The sequence below is a fragment of the Lepeophtheirus salmonis genome, chromosome 13 (genome assembly GCF_016086655.4).
Source record: "Lepeophtheirus salmonis chromosome 13, UVic_Lsal_1.4, whole genome shotgun sequence".
Taxonomy (NCBI): domain Eukaryota; kingdom Metazoa; phylum Arthropoda; class Copepoda; order Siphonostomatoida; family Caligidae; genus Lepeophtheirus; species Lepeophtheirus salmonis.
In genome coordinates, this window is record NC_052143.2 from 15,536,919 (window position 1) to 15,559,235 (window position 22,317).

At 28.5% G+C, this 22,317-nt stretch overlaps 1 protein-coding gene across 1 annotated transcript in view; it reads right to left on the minus strand.

The window, feature by feature from the left end:
• LOC121128022 (putative receptor-type tyrosine-protein phosphatase mosPTP-1) overlaps window positions 1-22,317 on the minus strand; it is a 124,131-nt gene that overhangs the window by 29,521 nt on the left and 72,293 nt on the right. The gene's annotated exons all lie outside the window — the stretch shown is intronic.

Genomic DNA, 22,317 nt, shown 5'->3' on the forward strand with positions numbered 1-22,317 from the left:
TAAATACTGAAATTTGGTTTATTCAATGTATGAATAATAAGGGACGTCAACTATATTTCAAAACTATTTAAAACTATCCTTTCAATTTGTACTATCATTATAAAACAAAACAAAAACTGTTCTGACTTAAATAAGTTTTTTTATTGTCTTTTGAGAAAAAGAAAGTTATATATATAACATGTGGGAGGTAAATAATGTCATTTGAGGTTCAATTTATCATTTCATTATAATATTGTTGGAGTGGCAATGGACTCATTACTATAACCTTATTCGACCACTTTTTACAGTGACAACTCCTTCAAAATTAGTTCAAATGATGCAATTAAAATCGATAGTTATACGTACATATTTAAATGTGTAATGATTAATTAATAACCTTTTATTATTGATGTATGGATATCATCCATGGGATCAAGTAATCCGTATGCTTACAAGTCATAATCTTCAATCACATGTATTGTTTCTTTAACATGCATGTCGGTTAATTGATATATTCTTATAATGTGTTTCAAATGATTCAGTTTATCCATGTACGTCTCAAGTCAAGTCAATTGCGAGTATTAAAATTTCAAATCTTTCTTTCGTATCATAAAAGGCGTAAATGGATCATTTATATTAAAAAAAATGTCAAAATAGGAGTTGATATTTCGATGGAAATGTAATCACACCATTTCATGATTTTTGGATTTAAAAAAATCACAAAATCAAATCGAAAATGTTTTAATAAATATTTAAAAAACTACATTTTCATAAATTTGTTTTGAAAAAACAATTATCCACTGAGTTTTAAAAGCTTTAAAAAATACCACTAGAGAAGTTCTGTTGTTAATAGATTTATTATAGACTATGGTGAAATCTCAAATCAATAAAAATACGCTTATAGTCTAGACAATATCATCAATATCTTTTTTTGTAGGGGGGCTCAATTTTTTTTCCGTAAGCTACCGGTAACCTTTTTGTTTTGTATGTTCCTTTTTAAATTCATTCCACATTGCTTTTCAATCAATAGATATATATGCTTAGTGTTGCGTCAGTTCTTATTTATTATTCGGTCCAATACCATCTCAGTACCGTTCTTATGAGTACTTTAGACTGGTCCCTAAGACTGTCGGCCTTTCGGACAGTGGGGGCAAGAACTGATTAAGGAGAGAATAAGTTAAGTTGAGTGACGTCATCAAGGTCCAAACTGTGTTATTTTTAGTACTGGTATGCAGAAATGAACTGTACTCGACCGATAATGAACTGGACAGAACTGCAGCATTCATTAATAAATAAGGACTCACACAAGACTAGTGCCCCCGAAAAGTACATTCGCCGAGAGATAAAATAAAAATTATCGATGATGAATTATCGATTGACTCGGAATTGGGAGCTTTAAAGTTAGTTTTTTAAAAGTATCCAAAAATTGGGGTTTTTTACATACTTTGGAATTATTCCAATTCAGATATAGTCAATTTTTCATATGAAAAACAGTATTTTCCCATATCCAGATTTGACGAAAATGGTTACTTTACTTTCAAAAACAAATGTCACCATTTAATGAGCAACCCACTCAAAATACGTTGCTGCAACATGATCATAATGTATGAAAACACGAAGTTCATCGGGTCATGACAAAGTTTTTTTATAATTTCATATATTTTCCTTCAAAATGAATCGTAGTTAGACTTTCATTTTTACATTTAATTTATGTTGACTAAGAATACGAAGAGAAAAAACAGAGATGTAACTTCATGTGTAAAGGAGATGAAATTCTTATCTTAACTCAAGATCCAATCAAGTTAAAGACACACACACACCACTTACCAAGTTATGGGCATATGCACATAAAGAGATAGATAGATATGATTTCCTAAACAAGACACGCGGGAAAATTAATAATGTAAATGCGTGAAGTCTTTATTTAAAGGCAGGGAAAAAAATAACGTTTTCAGAAAAATGTCATATATTTTATGTTTGTAAGGGATGTCGGCCATAAATTTATTGGAAATTTATAGAGGGAGACCCACTCCGTAGAAGTAGTAGGAGTTGAACAATTTATTTACATTTATGTACACGCAGGTATTTAAAATATTTATCCCCTATCAAGGATATACATTGAAGTTATTGCAATAAATTTATTTGGAGAATAAAAAATATTCTCTTTTTGAAGCTTTTAAAAATTTTTTTTTTTTTTGTCAAAAATGGACATTCATTTTTTTAATACGTATTGTCATGAATACTATACAAAAAACAATGTAGTTTATGACGCAAGGGATCCATAAATGTTAAATATATATGTGAAGTAATACTCATGGAGTTAGAAGTCCACTGTGCAAAACCATTGTTTATTCTACTCTAAAATACCATTTTTAAAAGAGAAATAATACGGTTTATTTTCCTTAAAAAAACACCTTCGTCACTATTATATTAGTGAAAAAAAGTAATATTTTGACACTCATCACATAATTCACTTTCTAAAAAAAATTGAAATTAAAAAAAAAAAGCAATTCTTATTGTACTCACTTGAATAATGTTCTTTTTTTCCCCATATAAAATTTATATTTATAATACACGATTTTTGTTTTCTTCAAATCATTGGATACATGTATTTTATAAAGGTATTTATCAATCTAATTTGATACGCTGTAGTGTGACAAAATATTGATTCAAAGAAAATAAATAAAGTACTTTAATTTACAAGGAAAATGAAAATCTTTGTATTTATTCTACAAAAACTTTATTTTTTTTGGGAAAATAATCAAAGTTTATGTAGAAAAAAAAAAAAATAATTGCTTTTCTTAGATTTTTTTTTCACGTAATTTTTTTTTCTATTAAAAAGAACAAACCTCAAATTGTTTCATATTGCAACTTAAATTTGTGTAATGTGGATGAAAGTATGAATAAAATAACAGTGGAAAGGTTGTTGCACATTTTGTCATAGCTTGTATTGATTTCGATGAAATAATTACATGTTTAAATTTATTTAATATGTCTGTTTTTTTATACGGAGTAACAAATATGATGCGTGTACAAATGTTTCCAAAAATTAAGTTATTTTAACTTTAATATCAAAAAGAAAATGTTTTTTTTTATTTAAATATTGTATAAAGAAATATGTTCCGTATAAAATATTATAATGAACAATAATTGTAAAAGATAAATAATTCATAAAACAAAGTATGTATACTTGAAAAACAGTAACAGGGTATATACGTCTTTCATCTTGTATCAAATAAAATATTGCTTAAATAAATATTGCTAAGATGACACTCTCTAAAAATTAAGGTTGCTCAAAGGAACGGACGCAATATGTGATAGCATTATATATATATATTAAATATATGTTTGAGCAATCTTTGATAAATTAATCTAAATATTATGTTAAGACACGTTTTTTTATTATAAATGTTTAATCATTTCTTCAAAGGCAACTCTAACGGATTTTTATTATTATTTGTTAAATGTTTGCCTTTTATTATGAGAACCTTTTTTCCTTTTTTACTAAAAAAATATACATTAATTTTTATTAGCAAAAATAATATTTGTTTGTATAAGAAATTTGTATTAATATAATTATTCATAGAAAAACGTATTACACAAAACGATATACGTTTAAGGTTGGCAAATTAAATTACTTTTTGATTATTCATATTTTGCCTCTCATGAATGAATGAATATTCCTTTAATTTATTGATTATCTACCAACATAGGTAAATAAGTTATGAACTTTGATATCCAAAATATCTATAACTTAGTTGTGGTATTTCTACACTGACAAAAATAAAATAAATTTGACATTTTTAATTATTTTTTATTTTATAAACATAACTACAACACTTTTTCATTAATATGAGTAACATTATCCCATTGTCGTGCCCCTTTTTTGTTTACAAGTATAGCTGATTCTTTACCATACTATACTATGAATTGTGATTTGTGTAGAAGATCTACTCTGTGTCGAACATAACTTCAATTGCAGTTTTGAGCTCTCCTGCACTTTGTTATAAAATGTAGTGACGTAAAAAGTTCTTGGGTTTGGTGTGTACAGAAGACATTCCTTTTCAGTAAGAAAAGGAATGTCTTCTCAAAATTGATTGAAACTCTTTACCCCTATCAAAACTCAGTTCAAAAGGTGTTTCCAGGCTTATTCAGTATAAATATAGGTATTCTATAAAATTTTATAATCGATTTTATTCTTTTTTGTATAATTTTTTTTTTAAATAACCTATTAATGGAAAACACAATATATTAAACTTCCAATCTATAGTTCTGAGTTCTGATATCCTTTTTATAATAAATTTGATCAAAAATTTCCATCCTTTCGGCTTTAAATGATAAAAAAAAAGTACTAGATAAATCCAATGTACTGCATTTATTTTACCATTCACAACCATTTATTCAAATTTCTGTTAATTATACTAATAATTATATAACTTAGACATGTTGACCCAACATTAATTCCTTTTTCCAAATTTTATAAATCAGAAAAGTTTTATTTTTGTTTCATAACAATAGTACACTTTTTTAATTAGATTTTACACAGATTTTTGAACGATATATAATGTAAATATTTGTACCATTTTATGTCGATGGTTTTGACTTCTTAATATATAGCCTATTATTATAAATGAATTATCCTATTATGAAATATGACACGAAAAAAAAAAATTATTTAACAAAAAAATCATGTAAATATTTTTTAACTTATTTATTTTACTTTACTCATACAAAATAAAATCAAAGAATATGAAAATTCTTAAGTATTAATTAAGCAAATTGACTAATTTTGAATACTTGAAGGACATTATATCGGATAGCTTCAATTTTATTTTTTTACAAGTAGAGTTATTCGTGTTACAATTTTTTTGCTAATTTTAAATTATCAAAATGAATTAAAAAATATTTTATGTATAATAGAAACAGAAACAATAAACTACCTTTCATACCTTATTGCGAGAATAAAAACTCAGGAGCTAAATATTAATTAGTTTATTTGATACATCAATCTGTCCAATCGTTTATTCTAATATTTATGTTCAATGGCAATCACTCCTTCTTCACTACAGAATTTGATAAATAGCGTCTAATTTCCAAAAAAAAAACAAACAAAAAAAAACCTATAGATTTTGCCTCTAGAATGAAAGTACTTGCACCCCGCAACTACTTCTACAGTATGATTGCCACTTATTTTAAAAAGGGACCTTATATTATTGCAAAATGTATTATACTATTCACAACCATTTATTCAAGTTTTGTCAAGTATGTTAATACTTAGATACCATATATGTACAAATGTATTTATAAAATATAGTCACAGATAGAGTTTCTAATAAGATAAAATAACTTTTTTGTTTGAGTATTTTTTTCCTCACGAAAAAAAGAACCTTCTACAATTTCGTGTAATTATAAACGTATTTTCACTTTTTCCACAAACACTTTTTTTACAATATAATAAAAACCATATATGTACTATTTTAAATCGATGATATTTACTTCTTAATAAATGCCCCTCATTTTCAATGAATGGTCCTCATAATCAACTATGACGCAAATATAAAATTTAAAAAAAATCGTGTAACGAATTTTTACCTTATTTATTTCACCTTACTCATAGGAATGAATCAAAGGGGGTATGAAGAGTCATGAGTAAAAGGAAATACGAACCATGAACTGCAGGGGGTCTCTCACCCTACGCCATAGGTTTTGTTCATGTTAATGAATCGGTGGACAATACATTTATACATACATACATTGAGCCTGGTCATTCATGTGGTATTTTTTGTTGTTCTTTAATTATATGTTTATATAAAAAATCCCATCATGGGGTAGGGTACATTTTGAAAAAGATTGGAGTGTTTTTTATTTCTCTATCTTTGTTAGTGTAAGATAAAATATTATTCACCCTACCATAATATAATTTGAATTTAAAATTTCAGGACACAGTACGGAACTATTTCACCAATACAATATTTCCTGCTCAATTTGGCTCATGGGTATATCCCTAAGATACGTGGAGTCATGAACGATTGAGGGCCTCATATCCGAAGTGCAGAGGATCTTTTATGCTTCATGGATTAGACTTAGTTATGTTCCGTCTGGTCTATAAAGTAATTTCGAGGTTTATCAAAACTTACGTATGTGTTAATGTTGGATCGTTTTAAAAAAAGAAAAAGAAGCATGCAGTACTAATATTATAAAATAGTATAAAATATCTGTTCCTAGGACGGGTTCTCGTCGTTCTTTTGTAACTACAATAGCTGAAATGACGTAGTTACTAATTATTTCCTTTCAGATGTTTAAGAGACAATAGAACTCAAGTTTAAAAAAGGAGATGAGAGACTAGAATTTTTAATTATACGTTCTAGCTATCATTAATTATTTTTTATTCTTATATTATTCAATCTCCATCTATGAGTATGGAATAGCTATAAAGATGTTTAGGATCGTATACTGAAGGACGGGGTTATCGGTCCTTAACACCGTTAAATGGTAAAAAAGATCGGAGTGTCAAATAAGAAATAATGAATTGGGGGGAGGGGGGACTGATAATGGAATCAGAACATGGACCGATCCAACAGTATTCTGTGTTTATAAAATGATTTATTTAAAACTGGTAAATAACTTAATAATCATGTTGGCCATGTGTATAGTGTTGAGTTAGTCCATATTTATTCGGTCATTTCCAGTCTTAGATAGTCGATACTTAAGACAGTAAGTTCTACGGACTGTCAGTCCTAGAACTGATAAAAAAATATATATATTGACGTCATTGAAAACCAAACTTTATAAGTACCGAACTGTACAAGACCGAGACTGAAATTGATAGGACTGCAGTCTTCAATTCTAAATAAGGCCTAACTCAACACTAGTTGTCATGTGTATTTTAGAGAAGAAGGACGAAACGGGACTGACGGATGTGAGTGACACCCTTTTACCTTTGTGTCGGAACATTATTTGTATGGACTAAATAGTAATAAGAAAAAAAAATATATAAATTTTAATGTACTTTTCTCAAAACTAAACTTGTTTTAAGATGTTGACTTAACCTGTTTCTAATGATATATTTATATTTTTTACAAATATACTTTTGGTACTAATAAATTAAATAATATCGTCATGGATGATTTCGCCTTAGTTATATGCGTCTTTATTGTATATTTTTGATGGAGATTGATGATCTGTTTAATTGTATCAAAATATCGATTACTATAAAACTATAATTTGTTCAGCCCAGAGACAAACTTTGTAATAAAATTAGTAGAAACTGAAAAATAAAAGTAAAGAAACACTACGACGGATCTAATTGAAGAAGTGCCTGTCACTTTTTTGTTATCAATTATCATTATACATGATAAACTATTCATCTTAAATGAGACTCATGGATTGACAAACATCTATAATATGAGACAAGCGCATAATCCCATAATTAAATTAACAAAAAGCAATCATAATACAAAGAAAACATCAATTTTTACCATAAAAAAAAGATATTAAGTTAATATATCATAGAGATAAAATGTCTTTAAGGGGGTAATACCTTAAGGTAAAATGGTTTAAGCTAAATGTATAAACTCAATATATTTTAAAGCAAAAGTACCAGGCCTTAAAATTTTGCATAAATGATCGATGGAACAGACTAAAATTTGTACAGATTCTAAATTGATGGAAAACCCTTTTTTTCTCAATAATTTATAATTGTTTACATTGTGATTGAGTTTTATACTTGATTGTAGTTTTAAAATTACAATGATTTGAATTTCCATTATTTTTTTTATTTCAAAATTATTATAATAAATTTTCAATTGAAAATATGAAGCCACTGTTTTTTATGAATACATGAACTTTTCGAAATAAAAGATTTTTTTAATAAATAATATTTGGGCTCTTGTAAATATAAAAAATTAGGATGTTAGTTATCCTTTTGGAAAACTGTGTTTAATTTAGTTGTTGTTTATGATTGGCTCATTTCATAAATAGATGTAATTGACAATAAGCATTACATTTTATATGCCTGTCAGTACCTTAATTCATTGACAAATGTTAGCTTAAATTAATAGAAATCAAAATGCGCAAACATTTATAAGGAGTTTCCTTATTATGATCCAACAAATTAGTTTTTTTATTGTTATTTTAATAAAATTTTTGTTGGAATGGTAATCATTGATACTAATTTTATTTATTACACATTTAATGAAGTTTATTTGAATGCACATTGATAGGGAATATACCATTTTATTACTAATATCATATATTTTTCCTTTTTCAATCTGTTATGTTAAGATTAATAGGATTATTCTTATCACCGCTCATTAATTTAATTATTTGTCCAAGATGACATATAAACTTTAAATTTTTATAAATACATTATTGATATTAGAGCTAAATCAATTATAGTAAATTTGTTAATAACGATAAAAGTGTTTTTTATTTTAAATTAATTTCTAACAAAGTAACAGTATATAAATTTACAATACAAAACTTGATATTTATCTCCATATCCAGTACCTTTATAAAACCAACGATAAAAATCTTGGGCAGATTGATGCTTTCTAAAATCAGCGGATCATATTTTTATTTCATTATTTGTTTCTCTTTCTATTTCTAAATTGTGGCCAATGTATGCAAAAAATAAAATCCACACACTTGATATAAAAAATTGATTCATTTGCATTGTTGATTTAATCTCAATCATTGATTGATTGACCCCTTCTCTTTTATGAACATTTTAGCTCTTAGGAAATAGTTTATTTAGTGAACAGTTTCCATAATTTTGGTTAAAACAGACTTATTTGCGGTTCTAGCAAACTGTTGAAGCATTTGCATAATAAAGGAAATTAATTATTCAATAATTAATCATTTGAATAATTAAACATTTCACCTTTTAAAATTAGTATAACAAAAATAAAAATTATAATTACATTCATAATATTGTGGCATAAATTATTGTCAAATATTATTTTCCAGCAAAAGTTGTCAATCGACTAAGTATCAATTCGGGGAAATGCTCATTTTGCAAAGTGTACGTTCAGCAAAGTGTTAATTCGTAAAAGTGTCCGCACACAGTGGAGAAGGCTATAAGTTCGCTTCTTATTGAGTATCAGGGTAGATGACTCGAAGTCTATCAATGGACTGATGAGCCCGGAGGTTAAGCGTATCAATAATTATTGGCCAGTACTTGCCATATAATGAATATATCTGTGTATATCTATCACGGACCACGGAAGTATAATTACTTTCAGGAATACTTTATACAGGAGACAGCAAAATTATATTTCGTAGTAATTTCAAATCGTAATTATCTATTAAAAGTTGTCCCGTCTCAATTGTTTATATTAAAGGATCGTGGCACAAACTCTTTTTATATCAACATATTTGAAAAGATAAAGGAATACAAATACTTTTGTTTCTCCCCATAAATCAATCATTCATTGGTTTTTTTTTTGTGGGTATGTAATTTTACATGGACCTCCCAGGGAACGTATTAGTTATATTAATCCCTTTGAACAAAACAAAAACTAATTAATTATTTTTTAAATCCAAATTGATTCTAATTCTTTGTGAGTCATTTTTTCAATTTAAAGAAACAATATCTTCCCCCTTTAATGTTTAAAAGTGAAAATATGTATATATGTGAATGTAGATACACGATTTTTGTTTTTCTTTCAAGGCCTATTAGATGTGATTTATTCATTTTCGATATCCATGTATATTTTATATGTATACAAGTATATGCAATGAATTCCGACATGGAGCAAACATAGAAAAACGTTTATCAAGTGTGCTTGTTCGTTCTTTCTTTTAAATAAATTGCAGGAGAAAGTATTAATTGAAATATTTGCAATGTGTTTACTTATAATTTATTAGGTGTCTATTTGCGCATTTCATTTCATTAATGCAAAAATACTCTATGTCTGTACAGAATCTTTTAAATAAGTCTATTATTTTCAAAAATAAATTATGTTCTAGTGAGTTTTTTTTCATTTATTTTTTGACTAATTAATGAAATGGTTACCTGGTCAATGTTTTCAACTTTATATACATATCTTCTATACAGTCAACTATTGGATTAACCCAATTGTATCATATTATATTTCATCAATTCATTTTTGCCAAAAAACAAAAAAATAGGGAATATATAGTTAAACCCCTGTATGCAGTAAAGTAATGCCTTTGACTATTAGACTTAAAGTTTGGGAATGTTTTGAATACTGACCAGTAAGTACTTGTTTTCAATATAGATATGTATACACAGGATGGACTGTTAAATAATATTAATTTTTACTTAATGTAGGAAGTTTTACAGACTTTTTTTGTATTCTGATTCAACCATCCTTTCTGTATTAATAAATTAAAATAAAAAATTTGTTATCTCGTCATAATGAGTGGGCATAAAGCCAATTCACAGCGAATCTCAGATCTCTTAGATGCTAAAGTTGAAGTGGCGAGGATGATCAATAACAGATATGGCCTTTTTTGACAAATTTGAGCCCTGATAGATTTTGTTGTATGGGGTACATTGGAGAGGGAAATGAGCAACACTTCATACCTAAATGTGGACTGATTTAAGGCCGCTTAGTGGTTGCGTGTAACAATATGAATCAAGAGTTTTTCATCAACTCCTACAAGGCCTTTTGGTGATGTTTAAAGGCTGTGGTTGATGTTGAAGGTGGCTACATTTAGTGACCAATTTTGGAAATTTGTCAAAATAAAATTGCAAAGTATAGTTATCATTGTTGTTGCCAAGACCAAAGAAACCAGTATACAAAATTATTTTTTTAAGTTTTTTTTATTTTGTTTTTGATCCCTTAAAATATTGATCTCCACCTCAAAGCATGAATGAGACCAAGGATTGGAGACATGTAGTCCTTCAATAACAATGACTACAATTATCATCAAACAGAAGGTTTTTTCTAACAGGAAGAACATTGTTTCTTTAATCATTTCAAGTGTGCTTCCCATTGTCATGACCAAGACCAAATAAACTAAACTAAAATTTTCCTTTTCCACTATTTTTCTCTTATTCTCCATCTGTTAAAATCTTGGTTTCTGCTTCAAAACAAGACCGATATCAAAAAGTGAACATATGTTGTCTTTCAATAATATTGACTTCACCTGTATCCAGCTATCAGGTTTTTTTCTACCATAGCTCTTATTGGACACAAATTATTAGTCCACTTCTGTTTATGCGATGATAGCAAGTTCTCAGTATTATTATATCAGTTTTGGCTTACAAATATTAATTATCTGGCATTCTTTGAGTTGAATTGCTCCATATTTTTTTTTTAAAACTGTAACAAACATAAATTCAATAAAATAAAAAGGTATATCTCATAATTCAGTCATATTAACAAAAGGTATGACAAATCCATAACTTAATTTTTGTACTTCTTACTCCGTCTAGGGGAAGAATATAATTGATTTACTGCTGTAAGGTGATGCCATTCAATCCATGACCGGATTTTTGTGATATCATACTCAGGTATTCTTCTATTGCCTATTTTTTTCCATTTTTTTTTGTATATTGGTTGCTTCTCCTTGATTTGTTCATTAAAAACGTTGATACCCTAGAGCCCAAAGAGTGCTAATAATTTATGAATGCAAGTTAAAACCATGAAGTGTGTGTGTATGAGGGTTTGTTAGTATTTATAATGAATGAATGAATATCCTAACAGAGTTAAGTTCACATTAGCCATGATATCTCATAATATATAACAGAAAAACAAACTGCATACAAAAACAACAAATTAAAGAAGTCTCCACATGCTACGCATCAAAAAGAAGACGAAGTGAATAACAGAGAGGCAGAAAATGAAATGACATTTGTTCATTCTACGTAAAAAAACAATCCCATGTAGAGTCAGCATTCTTGAAATATTGCCAAATGGTTGTTGAATGCATCTATATTGTACATAGATATTTATTGAGTTTCCATTTATTTGTAACCTAATTTTAAAGATCAAGTTCTTTATTCTTGCCTTCTCTTAACTAATATATCTTTTTTATTTTTATTTACTACTCTAAAAGAGAAAATAAAGACAAACCTCACTCTATGTCTAGCAATTATGTAATCTTGAATTACTCTAACGTTAATCTTCAATTCTACTCAGAGCTTGTAAAGGACTTACACAAGTACTATGAGTAATAGGACTGATTTAAAACAAATTGAGTGACGTCATCAAGAACCGACCTATATATATTTTAAAACGGATATGTTGGACTGAACCGAGACTTAATTTGATATCACTGCAGTCATTAGTCCTAAAAACCCAACACAACACATTAAAAAGTAGTTGGAAAATTTTAATTTTCAATATAGCTCCTTTTTTTTAGTAATTGCACCCTGAAATATTTTTTTTTTTACCAAATGTATTATCATTATTCCTTTTTTCTAAAATAAAAAGAAGTAAGTATAAAATCCTGTCTGGTGCCTGAATTACAAAGAGTAACGGCGATGATTTGCTTTAGAGTTAAAAGTTTACGTCGACTTGAAGTAGAATTGAGGATCGAAATCGCTATAATTCCTGCCTATATTATCGCTAAATGCGGGACAGTGTTTGTTTTTATTTCCTTCATCTCATATCTGCTAGTAGCTAATTTAATGAATGAAACACCATGACAGCTAATCTACACTCATTCCATGCATTCTTCAAATTGTTAGGATGACCACGTTCATTTTCGATTTATTTTTGTTAACATACCGGCGTTTTATTATTATTTGAATCACTGGTATAATTAAATGTTTTCCTGTCGAGAAGTATAAAAACTCTCAAAGAAAAATATTTTTTTTTTATATTATAATCTATATGTTATTCATATAAATGTATCCCTGTGTACATACATCTTTTTTTATAATGTTCTTACCACTAAGATGTCAAACGTCTATTAATTCCTGATATACGTAAAACATAATTTACACAATGCTTTTTAAATGAGAGAAATCCCGTAACAAATTAAAATGATATCACTTTTTCTCCGTCTCTGTCAAATATTGAAAGATATATACCTATAAACATGTGAACCTTAATCATCCCTTGTTATGTAAATATTTTTTATTCCTCCTAAGTACATAATATGTAATCAAGAAGGTACAAAGCATCGCTTAGCCATGGATTCCAGTTATACAAATTGAATTACAGATTTGCTTATACTGAAATTTAAATATTGCTAACAGATGGACGGATAAGAAATTATAATATTCATATTATGAAGAGAGTAAATTTGATTTTCTTTTATGTTAAAAAAAGATAAATATATAGGGCGGACGCAATATATTGTAAAAAAATAACTTCCAATTTAGCTACCTAACTCATAGAAATTTTGCTTAATACATTGTTAACATTGTTTAAGCAATGCCAAAAAATTTTCTTATTAAAGCTCTATTCAACCTCACAAAATGATGGGAGTTGGATCAATAAAATGTCTGACTCAATCTTTAGGATCTATAAGATACAAAAATCAGAGTCAGTGGTCGTATAAATGAACATCAGTTAAGGTGCACCTTATAATTGTGCCCGAAAGGGATGAAATTTAGAGCATGGAGTACTTGAGTACCATCTTGGAGAAAATTCTCCACCTATATCTCCAGCGCCCACTTCAGGTAACAGATGTATACCTTTCAAAAGGATGATAATGAATCTCACAAGTATTATATCATACAAAAGTGGAATGAAACTCGTTTTCTTTGCATTGGGAGTAACAGCTCATAGTTTCCATCCCAGTCTGAATTTGAATCCATTTTAGAAATCGATAAAAATCTTAGAATCGAGTTTATTTAGGAGGACAGGTTTTTAATTTCGATGGACTGAAAGCTTCCCTAATTAGGCAATGGGGGAATATTGCTATGAAGATGGCCAGTCCTTACTGTGATGCCTTACCCCAACAGATTCAAAGCTTTAGTTTCTGCAAAAAAGGACCACTTTGACTTTATTATACAATGTTTGATATTAAGTAGTATTCGTTATAAACTTTAGGTTACCACTTATAGAAACATAAAAGTTATATGTGATTGTTTATTTTACAGTATTTAGATTTCACCCTGTACATCACATACTTAATACTGCATATTTGAAAGTATTTGTATTAGTACTATTGATGGAATTGACAAAGAGGCAGTCTATGTATACAGGATGACGTAAAATCAAAAATAATTAAGAAATGGTTTCAGAAAGATAAATGTATTATTTTTTTTATATGGAAATTGGTCAATCGAGAGTTCAACAACTAGTGTTATGCCAGTGCTTATTTATTAGGTCCAGTTTTTTGGACCCTCAAGACCATTGGTCTTTCAGACTGTCAGTACTAAAACTAATAATAAAAGAAGAAATCATTAAGTGACATCATTAAGGACTGAACTTTATAAGCTTTTAGGAGTGATGCATAGGACTAAACTGGACAGCTTTGCAGTCCTGAGTCCTAAATAAGAACTGACAAAGCACTATCAATAACTACTATTTGAGGTATTTAAAAAAAAATATGTAGGCTCCAATGATAGCAACGAGATGTCGCCTAAATCAGGAGCAAGTTGATATAATCTCTTCGGTGGAGAAGACCTAATTGCTTCCCTAATGGATGACATGAGGGAGTCAATGCTGTTGTAATAGCTGCTGTTGTACTTGCTCTTGACGGTGTTCCTCCAATAATATTCCGGATGGTTGAAGTTGGGAGATAATAGGGGTCAGAAGTCCGAGGCGAAGGAATTTGCAAATTTGGACTTGAAAACGACTTGGTTCTTCTTTGTTGTGGGAGAGGGAGCTCCATTCTGCTGCATTAAATAATTACCCTTGTGGTGATTGGCCTTTAATCAGGGAAAAACAAAGTACCTCAGCACCAGACCTATCTCAATCCTATAAATTTACAAATTTGAACTTGAAAAAGAGTAAAAAGATTTTCGTTTTTTTTTGTAAATTTATTTTTGCAGATATCGGAACGAAACTTGACTAAGGCAAATAAAAATAACTATACTGTATTCTTATATATAGATCAATTAAAATACACGGGTTGCTAGAGTTTGTAAATGAGCAACAATGTCACCCTGTAGATTAAATGACTATATCTTCTTTGATTACTAAAAACAAAATATTTGACTCATATCGAATTTAAAATCTAATATTTCTGTTGATAGTCAAACAACCGAATAAGGAGACATATATATTTTATATATTCTCTCATTTCCTCACTTCTACTCGTTTCCACAAAAGCAACAGAATGATTTATCTTTACTTAAATATATGAAGAATTTTTTATTCTCAAACAGCTCTGTATATTCTGTTATATTTTTTGTATTACATTTATCGTACAATCACATCTAATCAAAATAAATAAACAATAAATTGATTACATTCTCCCTTAAAACAAATACATATTTATATAACCACTCAAATAAAGGGTTTATTGTCAGATAATAAATGCAATTTAAAAAATTGCATTTATTGAAGTGTATATAAATGTTGTTATTTTAACATCTATGTCACAATATCAACCCCTTTATGGCAGAGAAGGAATACATCATTAATTAATTCAACATTTTTTTAAAGGGCTCTAAAAAATTGAGAATAAAAAGCCAAAAAATAAATGAGTTGATTATAAGGTGTTATACTATTACCCTCTGACTATCTTACCATTTAGCTCTTTTTAAACAATAGACCATGCTAGGTTGATTCCATAAGGTATACATTCAATATATAAAAATGGTTTTCATTCAATTTAATATATTAATTGTTATTTATAGGGGACGAATGAAGTGCTCTCTGAAGACAGGATGTCAAATTTCATTTACATTTTTTAATAAGAAACAATCGTTGTGGAGGAAAACGGTACAAAAAATAAATTTATAAATTAAGTTTTTTTTGTTACAAATCCTGTACCCATTATATTTCGAATAGTTCCATTAAATACCAGCTATTTTTGAAAGGTTGTAGATAAGTATCGAAATATGTAATTGAATTATCCAAGTTATATTTTTAATATCTCATTCTGTAAGTTATATACCTAATATTTGCAGTTGTAACGTCAATTTACAATCTATTTTCCTCTAAAAACCATGCTAAAAAATATTTTTTTTCAGCATCATAATGAAATGTCTTTAGGGTAACTACAGTAGACACTTGTATGTTTGACATCCCCACCATAAATAGATTAACTTCTTAAGATAAGCTTTGAAAAAATCGCACATTGTATTGGTCAAAAATACACGACACTTTTAAAATGCAAGAAAGGATTCTATATCTCAGTCATTTTTTGGCAAGGCTTGCGTATGGGCTTTATAATTATTCAAAAATCATCTTTATATTACATTTTTTATTCCATTTCTATTGGTAACCCTTTGAAAGAATACAGATTGTTCTGTCAAATAGCTACTCTTAATGTCTTTGAAAGTTAGTGATTAAACTTTTGAAATACTATTTATTTATAAATGGATTTGTTTGAAAATATTTTTACAATTTTATCAGGAAATAAACCTTTTTTTTTCAAAATTAGTAAATATACGCCTTTTAGAGTCATGTGCATCTTCTAAATATGGCTTAATCTTTATCATTCGTCGTTTTTGTCCAAAAACCAACATTGTAGGTATTTTCAAAATATTTTAATTTAAAAAAAAACTAGAACTAATATCATTTTTACCTATATTATAGATAGATTGCTTTATATACACTGCCTTAAAAAATTTATAACTAGTCTGATATTCATCTTACATTTTATAGGCTACTATTATAAATTTTCTGTAACCTTGAAAAAAGCTTGTGCCAGCATTTTAGTGATTCATTCATCAGAAGTCCTTGTATTTTTGTTATTGTTTTTTAATTGGCGTATATGAATATCAATTCTGCTTCAATAATATCGTATTATATTTATACATGATTAGGGTCATTTTGAACTAAATAAAAACACTTGTACTAATATGAAAACATTTTTTATATTTTGTTCTAAAGTACTTCTGAGTTGAAAAAGAACTCATGTAAGGTATAGCATGAGGAAACAATTAAGAGGGTTAATATTAATAAATGTATAAATAATGGGCAAAGAACTTTTTGACAAATGGGAGTTTTTATAAAGTACTACTTCTTCATGTTCATAAAACTTTTGCTTTATCGCTAATTTAAATGATTAGAGAATGGCTTGTTCAACATAAACTCTTGACTAATATAATTTTTTATTTATTTTCAAATGTCATACCAATGATGTTAATCCAGTATTTGTAAACTGAGATATTATACATCCCGAGGTATATACTAAATGCTTCTAATTAATTTTGAAATATTAAATCTGATAATATGTTAATATTTAATTATATTGATAATGCTTACTTTAGGATTTATTCGTATATTTAAAAATTTTATTATCAAGTTTTAGCAAATTAACTGTTTTGCTATAATAACTATATTTTTTTGGCTATGCTGTTTTCACTGTTTTTGCACAAACATGTTGTGACATAAAAAAAACCCAGCTTAGATGCACCAGAATTTGGTAAAACCAACAAAGATATCAGTGCGTTTATTGAAATATTACTGCATATAATTCGTTCATTGCACAAAATTAACACTTTTTGCGTATATATACATTGTCCTTGAGGTACCAACTGAAAGAAGGACAACTTGTAACTCTTGTAAACTTGTAAATTTTAAATAAAGTCGTAAGTCCTTCAGAGACAGACATATTTAATTTTGAAATTTACTTGAAAAGAATTAATTTTTTGAACTTTATTTTGAAAAAGTTTTTATTTTTGGATATTTTTCAAAAAAATTAAAAACAAAGTCCTTCTAATATTTTATCAAAGATTCGTCTGAAAGTAAATTAAGTCACTTCTCTTGAGGGGAAAGAAGAAACAACTTGTCAACGAATAAGATTTTTAAGTAAAAAGATATAGAATATTTTGTGCAACCCATAACTAATGATATATATTTAGCTATCGTCGACAAGAAAATTATATCAAAAGGTCAGCCTTGTCTTCAATCAATAAGAAATAATTGGATCTTTGTCTAAGTTTTGTTTTTCTCATAATCAATCAGTAGAATGGAGGAGTTACTTTATAAAATATACCTACCTACCTTCATCTCAGGTGTCTTTCTAATTTATTTATTTATTTTAACAAAAAAAGGTAATGAAAAAGACAAGAAGATTGAATATGCTTAAGATAGATATTGTATGTCGAGTATGTATAAAAATACAGTAAAACCTCAGATAAAGAGATATTTGGTTACTTAGTGTTTTAGACATAGAGACAATTTGTTTGTGTTGGATCGAATACTTTTCAATCATTCTCCATAAATGGGTCCAATGGAGTTTTACTTATTAAGTATAAGTAAACATTATTGTATTTCAATTACTCATATGATCTAGGAATTGTTCTTGAAGTCCATATACATTAGTGAGTGTATTAAAACTTTTTCCTGATGTAATTACTAATATCTGGAGGCTGTACTGACTGATTTTAAAACTTTTGACGGGAGATGATAGCTAATACTATAATTTTTATTTTATTTTGTTATTTTACAACTTTGAAACAATTGAATTGCGTGAAAGTTCCCAATGTTCTCCGGGCGGGATACACAAAAATAAACATATGCGGAACAAAGTTGTATTCAATGTCAAAAAACGTCTGGAAGCTGAAAAATCACCAGAAAGGAAACCTAAATATGTTAATCCTATAAAAAAGTATTCATCAGTTATAAAAAAAATCGTCATTACTACACCACGGAAGTCCATGAGATCTAATCTGCCGGACTTCGATTGGTGGTCCAAGTTGATCTTATAGATCTCTCTTCCCCTACAACAATGTGGTTTTCCTTTCTCAAGAAGAATATGTCATATTTGGATATTACAATGAGGCCACTATACTCACCAGTCCTGAAACCGTTGGACTTTTTCTTCCGGGCATATGAAGAGGACAAGGCTTCTGGCAATCACTACCCCCACACCGAGACCCTGAAAGCCTCTGTCAATAAGATTTGGTACAATATGGAAAAGGAATGGGTCAGGAGATAATGCTCTGCTTTCAGTCCCAGGTTAGAGGGCATCATTAAGGCTAACGCAGGTAATATTCCGATTTAATAAATTTAAACCATATTTTAAAAATTACCAAAAAAAAAAAAATTGTAAAAGCATTAGGCTCATAAAGTACGGAGTTATAATTAAGTTAATCTGGAAGAAGTTTTGAAAGACCTGGTAAGTATATTTCTTCACAAGGAACGACGGAGACAAGAATCTTCGAACAATGAGGTCAAAAGAATAATCCCTGCCGAGTGCGTTGTCCATAGAGCTACGTTATTTCATACCTTCCTTTCAGTCTTTTTTTATTGTTTCTATCTTTTTTACCATTCAATGGCGCTTAATTTCAATCGGGCGTTCCTTCAGTCCTAGCCATTATTTTTTACTTTCTTTACACCTAGCTCTGATCTAAGAATATAGAAATGATAAAAAGAAAGAAAATACTTTAATTATAGCTAGAACGTATTTTATTAAATTGTAACCATTGCACATTACTTTAAACTTAAGGTATTTTTTCTTTTTAAAAGAGATTATGATGAACTTCAACAACTGAAATGACGTAGTAAGTTACTACATCATTTAAGCTGTCGTGGTTAGCCTAAAAGATTGATATGGACCGTAGTCGTAGTATTTTTTTTCAGACCGATCCAACACTACAATTTGTACATAGCTATAACCAGTGATGTCTTGAGTCATTGTGTGGATCGTTTCTGACTTTAGTAACTTTTAATATAGGAAAATAACCATTTGATCTATGGATTAAGTCATCAATATAAGAATTATTCAGGTTATTTGTGAACAACCACATTCATCTTAACGATAGATTAGTAGTCCATTTTTAAATAAGAATGATATTTTTGAACTATGGGGACTTCTTTGATACGAACTATCTTCATTGTCCCAGGTATTTCTGAATATTATTTTCAATATTAAAAATATTTCCTCTAAGATAAGATCTCTTTGTTATATTTATGTGGTTATGTAATTTTTGGCTATCAATTTCCGTAATGAATAGCTATAAAATAGTCAGATATGCGTCATGTCATGTTTAAAATATATATACATGGCCGTGCACTACATTTGGAAGTAAATTTGATGTCATTCAGATCTCGTATGAGCACATCACAAATTATTTTTTCATAGGCATCCTAGTTTAGGTGGCTAATAAAAAGCATACATGTTTGCTTTCATTTTTATTCAGTTGTCAAGATGGAAAAACACAATCACTCATCAAGTATTGTTTTGCTAATTTGAAATTATTAAAATTCTTTGAAGTCAAATATTTCACGAATTAATTATGCTGGAGTGCTACAGTAGGTTTATCTGATTTTTTGTTATTCAATTGGCTTAGATCAAGTATTTGAAATCAACTCTGGAACCGCTTATGTTGGTTTAAGTTTTTTTTTATGTAGTAAAATTGTTACGATCGTTTTGAAATATTGAATAAATATAAATCAAATATTGACATGTATGAGTTGAATAGGTTAAAATGTCAGTAATAGTAATGGTTTCACGTAATTATCAAATTTATTTAGTGACCTTTTCTTGAAAAAATCCGATACAAAGAAAAATGGAGAGCTTGGCAGGATAATGCAAACTTTTATTTAAAACTTTGTAAATTCAAAAGATCAACTAATGCTAAATGTATAATTAGATTATTAAATCAATATTACCAACTCGGTCACAATACTTGCAAGGTTCATATTGTTCATTTTTTTTGTAAATAAAACCAATAAATTCTTCAAAATTTAGATAACATCAAAGTTTGTTACCATTGTAGGAAAATTCTCGTTATTACAAAAACTATAAATAAATATTGTAGCATTTATCACTAAACCTAGTAAATGTATAGTTTATGTAATATGTACTATGTATGTACAAAGTGAATTAGTTTCTATATATGTAATTGATGCGAGATGGGGGTAGTAATACTCCCTCTCCCCTCCACCTCCTTCAAGATGAAAAAAGACAAGAAGAATAAGGCAATTTATCTTGAGAAGAAACGACAGCAAAAATAACTGAATAAAGAACTTCCTACATAATGAACCATGATGGATTCTCTGTGACATTTTTTTTATTTATTTCTTTTTGGTGTCAGTTCCAACTCCATTAACCTGATCAATACTTATTCACTCTCACCAAAAAGAATTTCATTTTGTATACATCTATATTTGTACTGGTACCTAGTATATTTACATAAATCCATTCCCCATAAAACAATAGATTTACAGTTAGAAATTTATATTCAACAAACTCTTTAAAAATAAAAGTGAATGTTGACAGGCTCAACTTTGTAAATCAGTTTTTTACATAGCTTATCTCTAGGTTGGTTCAAGCAGTGATTAAAGTGGCCTTCAGTTGGCCGTTTGTTGTGTATCGGACTCTGAAATGCTTTCCCTTGAGGTCCAAAAAATACCAAAGTCTAGGTGGCGGGGGGGGGGGGCAGTCAGGTTTGTCGGGAGGTCAAGAGTCATGCTTTTCCAACTTGTTTATGAGGATTTAGTACAAAGTCGCACGTTTTAATCGATCCAATGTCTTCAAATCCTGACAAGGAGTCCTTCTGTAGGTATTAAGTTTTAACTCTTGCTTCACCAAGGGGTGCAGGGTGGTTTGCTTCTTTCAAATGCATGAGTAAGGGCATGACGGTAACTTTGCCTCTTCTGCATTCAAAGGTGCTTTTAACTGGATTAAACTATTATTTTAGTATCTTTAGCCTTGATCTGGACCTTGTTGCATATATTTAAGTGTGCCTCTCGAGTTTACCCGTACAAAGTAGAGCAATTACACCCGTACACTTTAGAGATCTCAGCTGGTAATTTCCACGCAAAGATAGGTCCAGAATTGCAGCCTTTCACTTTCCATGTTTTAGTTATGACGCTCTTATTTCTTGATTGACTTTTTTTTGACAATTATTTAACATAAATTATTTGGCTTAAAGATAGAAATATAACAAAAAGTACAAAGGCATACCATTTTAAAAATTTTTACATTTTAGACGGAGGGGGCTGTATCTATATTTTGTACTATTACCATGTATATGTACATAAATCTATTCCAAAGAAACAAATATATCTACAATTAGAAATTTAAATGCATAAATCTTTAAAAAGTCTAATATTGTAGTGTTTTATATTCATTTTAAATTTCTCGTCTTACAAAAAAATATATAAATTATTCCAAACATATTTTCTGTAATTTAATTAAAGTTTACTCATATATAATGAGTTAAATTATTTGACTACAAAATATTTTTCCCCCTCATCAATAATTGATTTTGTAATTTTATCCTAATAGATTTTGCAATAATTTTTCATTTTTGAACATTTCATACAAATGCGTTGAAAGTTTTTC